Source organism: Euprymna scolopes, chromosome 6 (genome assembly GCF_053919585.1).
Source record: "Euprymna scolopes isolate OS-2025 chromosome 6, ASM5391958v1, whole genome shotgun sequence".
Lineage (NCBI taxonomy): Eukaryota > Metazoa > Mollusca > Cephalopoda > Sepiida > Sepiolidae > Euprymna > Euprymna scolopes.
The window spans coordinates 80978907-80985102 of NC_136487.1; positions in this window are offsets into that span (position 1 = coordinate 80978907).

Here is a 6196-nt window from a genome sequence, read left to right on the forward strand (position 1 = left end):
GCTTCATCTCAAAGGATTCCAAGAAATAAAAATAAAATGATATATCATTTAGATCTCATGATTTTTCTATGATATATTTAAATACGTCAAATAAAAATAAGCTCAACTTTTAAGAGGGTATGTCAAACAGAGCTTTCATATTATAATTCGATAGATTATGAATTAATTGATTTTAAATCGATGCTCTTCTATATTTGATCGCATCATGGGATGTGTGTTGAATCTTTTCTTTATCGTTGGAAGAAAAGGTTTTTATTTGATTCCAGGAGCTGTATATTACTCTGTTGTCAAACGACTTGCAGGATGTGATCTTGGTTAATTTTTAAGCGACTAAAACTGACTACCTGGGTGTCACAAGTCAAATCCAGTTCATTAAATCGAAACACTTTCACTTTGAATGATGTCAGTACTCGTAAATGCCCGATATCTTTCCAGAAAACTATTCTAATTGATAACGTCTATTTGCTGACGATTTAAATCATAATTGTTTCGAGTCTTACTCTAATATAATAGTGATAAAAAAAATGTATTTTTGAAAAGCGTGAACATATGGATAGACTTTGTTAAGTGTTGATTTTAGGAGCTTGATTATAATATTTATCATTGTTATTAAATATGTCATAAATTAAATTGCAGTTTTCTAGATGTTAATCAAATGAAAATCCGGTGTTTATAAACAAGTACTCAATACCAAATAGAGCAGTAGTATAGTATAAATTCTTCATTTATACAAACATAATTGATTACATAAGTGCATACATGGTTCGGTTGCGAGTTTTATTTTTTTCGAAATCTAAGATCCTCATGTGAGTCAAGATTATAGTTTAAGGAGATTGGATTTCTAAATTAACGCAACTGAAGCGTGTATGTACATGTGTAGCCAATAGCGTTTATATGAATCAATTTATATTATAACATTTGTTGTTATACGAAGATTGTTGTGAATAAAGCGGTATTATAATAGTTATAATATTTAAATATTTTTTTATTAAAAAGGTTATAAATTAAATAGTCTACCGAATTATTTCATAATTATGGATATCTGTATTTGCACGTAGATACTTGTAGAAGAACTAGTATGAATAAATTATATATATATATATATATATATATATATATATATATATATATATACTAACACACACAGATGTGATGTGGAACAATATTTTCTTTCTTCGGATTTATTTTCCATTAAGTATCGCCTTTCTGTGATATTTTTGACTTTTGCGATGTGTTGATAATTTATTTCTCTTCTCGGTTGAACGAAACCTGGCCTAAATTTAGTTCTGATCGTCCCTCCCCACATAATGGATATTTGTCCATCTTCCGGACAAGCTAGAAATTATTCACTTTTGGTGGAGTTTTTATACCACAAAATGAATGCGTACCATAAATCGAAGTTCATCTTTTCGTTTTTTTTTTTTTATTCTTATGGAATGGTATTTTGTGTAATCCTTGTTTTAACCATGAAAGAGTCGGATTGAGAAACAAAATCAATATTCTGCACTTAAAGCTAAGAAATATGTATTCGCCATGAATAAGTATAAAATATTGATGTTCTGCCTCTTCGAGAACGGTTGCATTTCCTTTGTTAATGTTTTTCAAACCGCGCCTTGCTTTTCGATTTAGAAGATTCCGAGCCTTATTTACTTTCTTCCTACCAGCAGTATCCGGTGTGGTCCGGGCATAGAATTGGTTCTTCTGTAACCTAGCCGTGACATGTCAATCTACGTTGTATGCAAACAGTCGTTATGTAAAAAAGGACAAAGAAAGAATTTCACTCACTTTTTGTTTTAGTTGAACCTAGACATTTATTTACAGGTACTTACTGAATGACGCCTTTTTAAAAAGTCTGCTCGTACCCCAATGCGTTTAACAAGACTCTGCCGTGTCGAACACGTGGTACTTTTCTTTTTCGAGCCATGCTTAGGACACATCTTTTCCTGTCGCTCGCGGGCCACGTATGTAACACATCTATTTCTCTTTTCTCGGGACATGTTTTTTTATATAATCTTTTTCTTTCTATCTTCCTCGTTCTAACGCCACCTCGCACACGGTTCGATCATTTGCATACGCAAACTGGTGCTGCTGTTGCTGCCATACGCGTGTTTGCGTCCTGTTACACCAATGTATTCGAAAGCAAATTCAAAGCATTTAATATGTATTAGTGTTAGGAAGATTATTAGTGTTAGCAAGATTGAATTCAAATCATTGAATATGGATTAGTGTTAGGACGACTATTAATGTTAGGAAGATTGAATTCAAATCAGTTAATATGTATTAGTGTTAGGAAGATTATTAGTGTTAGGGAGATTGAATTCAAATCATTTAATATGGATTAGTGTTAGGACGACTATTAATGTTAGGAAGATTGAATTCAAATCATTTAATATGTTTTAGTGTTAGGAAGATTATTAGTGTTAGGAAGATTAAATTCAAATCGTTTAATATGCACTAGTGTTAGGAAGATTATTAGTGTTAGAATGATTAAATTCAAATCATTTAATATGTATTAGTGTTAGGAAGATTATTAGTGTTAGGAAGATTAAATTCAAATCGTTTAATATGCACTAGTGTTAGGAAGATTATTAGTGTTAGAATGATTAAATTCAAATCATTTAATATGTATTAGTGTTAGGAAGATTATTAGTGTCAGGAAGATTAAATTCAAATCGTTTAATATGCACTAGTGTTAGGAAGATTATTAGTGTTAGAATGATTAAATTCAAATCATTTAATATGTACTAGTGTTAGGAAGATTATTAGTGTCAGGAAGATTAAATTCAAATCGTTTAATATGCACTAGTGTTAGGAAGATTATTAGTGTTAGAATGATTAAATTCAAATCATTTAATATGTATTAGTGTTAGGAAGATTATTAGTGTTAGGAAGATTGAATTCAAATCGTTTAATATGCACTAGTGTTAGGAAGATTATTAGTGTTAGAATGATTAAATTCAAATCATTTAATATGTTTTAGTGTTAGGAAGATTATTAGTGTTAGGAAGATTAAATTCAAATCGTTTAATATGCACTAGTGTTAGGAAGATTATTAGTGTTAGAATGATTAAATTCAAATCATTTAAAATGTATTAGTGTTAGGAAGATTATTAGTGTCAGGAAGATTAAATTCAAATCGTTTAATATGTATTAGTGTTAGGAAGATTATTAGTGTCAGGAAGATTAAATTCAAATCATTTAACATGCATTAGTGTTAGAAAGATTATTAGTGTTAAGAAGATTAAATTCAAATCGTTTAATATGCACTAGTATTAGGACGATTATTAGTGTTAGAATAATTAAATTCAAATCATTTAATATGCATTATTGTTAAGAAAATTATTAGTTTTAGGATGATTGAATTCAAATCATTTATTATCTATTAGTGTCAGGGCGATTAATCAATAATTTGAAAAATCAGAATATCTTTGTCGTGTCATGTGATCTAAGAATAACAATAATTGATTAATATTTTTCCGATGCCAAAAATGATTTTTAAGTGCTTCTTTCTTTTTGTTTGTCTGCTTGTTTAATTTCCTAATAATACTAAAGTCTATACGATAAGTTTGTTTTTACATTGTTATATCTCATTTTCCAAATGTTTAACGAAAAGCAAAGCCAACTTTCTTGCTAATATCCTATGCTTACTCATTACCGTTGTGTTTTTGTACTATTTATCTTGTACATTTAAATTACTAACTATAATTAGATCCTTTTTAGACAGTAGGACCATCCAAGTTGTCACTGATGAATGTTAATCCAAGCAGCATAACATTAATGCGGGAAAGCATTAGAGGTCGATCCTTCGGTCACTATTATTCCTAATATTCATCAATAACCTCCCCGATAATATTGATTCAGAGATGAGTATATTTGCTGATGATGCAATGCTCTATCACATGCATGAAAGAAGAACGGGCGAACACAAATCTAAGACAATGGCTGGATTTTAAGATAATAACCTAAAAACCGTAATTGAATGGAGGCGTAAATGGATGGTAACATTTAATGCTAGTAAGCCCATCTGCTTTCCTTTAACCATTACAAGAAGCCTCTCCAACCACTGATAACCATGACAAATAACTCCCTATCTGAGAATTCTTCCTTAAAACTCCTTGACTTTACATTCACCGGAAATATGAAACTGCTGCAAGGAATGTGGGCTCCCTCTATTGTGCTAGAACACTGCTTACACTTGAGAGTATCCTGAATCTCTATAAGACCACCATTCATCCATGTATAAAGTATTGATGCATCTACCACTAGTCTCTCCTTCTTACATAGAGGTCAAAAAAGGGTCTCTAATCTAATTGGTCCCACTTTGTCAACTAAGCTCCAACCTCTGTCCCATCACTTCAATGGTGAATCCCTGTTCCTGTTTTACAAGTATTTTAATGGAATGTGCTCTGATGAACTCATTGCACTTGTGCCCCCTCGATATACATATACTCGACAAACCCGTTTAGAAACAAAATCACACCCCTTCACTGTTGAGATCCCTAAATGTCAGAAAGTTTTCTACTCAAATAGCTTCTTCTCTAGAACAGCTAGACTTTGGAATTCTCTTCTCGCTACCTGCTTCCTGAACGGTACTGATATGCAGAAGTTCAAATGCAGCGTAAACCAACAGCTTAATCTTTCTTAGGCATGGTCTCAAATGATATCTGCTTACGTCCAAGTGGCAATATGATTGAAAAAAAAGACATTGTAGATTCCTTATTGAAATTTTAGTGAATAAAATAACCCCCCTCCTGAAAATCTTGTAAATAAGTTCACCCACGTCCTAAATTCAGTAAAAGACACTAGCAGCTGTCTTTAGATCTGTTTGTTAAGTGACCTGTCAACTTGCGTATGAGGTGAACGAATTTACTCCATTTTACTTTGACGAAGAAAGTAGCTATTTTTGAATGCATTTACTACATTTGTTCGAAGTAATATTTTAATACGAGAAAGAATTATCTTCAATTTACATCATAACAGTCTTAACAAATTTAAACTAAGTACAATACTTAGTTTTTTTTAAGTTTTTACCAGTGTGGAGATAAATCTAATGGAAAATAGAAAAATCTTTGTGGATCGTTTTGTGGCAGCCATGTAATTTTTGCTTCTCCTATTTTGTCCCTGACCCTCATATCTCATGCGCGTTATTTTGGATAAAGTAGAAAGAAAATGCTGTCTTTCAGTCATCAGTTTTGTATGAACAGTAACTTTCTTTCTCTTTCCTCCCATTCTTGTTGTCATTTCACTAATATGTGTGCTGAAGGTAAATGTTTAACTGAGTTGACGTTATTCGCCTCATAGACAAGGACCCGAACCTTGATATAACTCTGAAGGAGGCTGTCTTATCAGCATGTGGAGTGGTTATATTGACATTTGGCGAATGGAGTCTGTACCATGCAGCAGTATCTGGTTGGGCTTCTTGTCATTGGTCAACAAAACCCATTGAATTTCTCTTTTCTTCTTCCTCTTTTCTTCCACACCCTTCTCTAAACAATTCCGCTGACCAGTTGCACAAAACTTCCCAACCGCACCATGAACAGAAACAGAAAAATTAAAAAATTGAACCCAGAACCTCAATCTCGAACGTTGATCCCCACTATTAGGTCCCCTTTCTCCAACGTTAAGCATTTACGTTCCAACTTTTCAGAGATTGAAGTTCAATTACGGGATATCAAACCTTACCTGCTGTTCCTATGCGAAACGAACATTGGCTCAACTGATTCCTTATACGAGTTCTCGATCGAACGTTATTCTAACTTAACCTCCAAACCTGAACCTCATGGCCGATACGTATATGGAATATGTACCAAGAGATGGCTTCTCTTGTAGCAAAGACATTTCCAAAGAAGATCAAAAACAATCTTACATGTGCTTCCGAGTAGCACCTAATCACAGCACCGGTTTTGGGGGATTTTTGCTCTATGTTGCTCTCACCACGATGCTGGCACCACCTTTGAGAGTATCGCAGAACAGACAGACATCATGTTGACTGTCCATTCCTCTGCCGACATTTACGTTAGTGGTGTCTTTCACGTCTGCAACGTTGAATGGCTCGTTCACTATAGCAAGACATACTATGAAGGGAGGCTCTGTCAGGATTTTCCTTTGATTGTGATCTAACCCAGATTCCTGATGAACCCACTCGCGGTTCTGATTCCGATTGTCAGTTTGCTAACCTTCTAGATCTTTTTCTAAC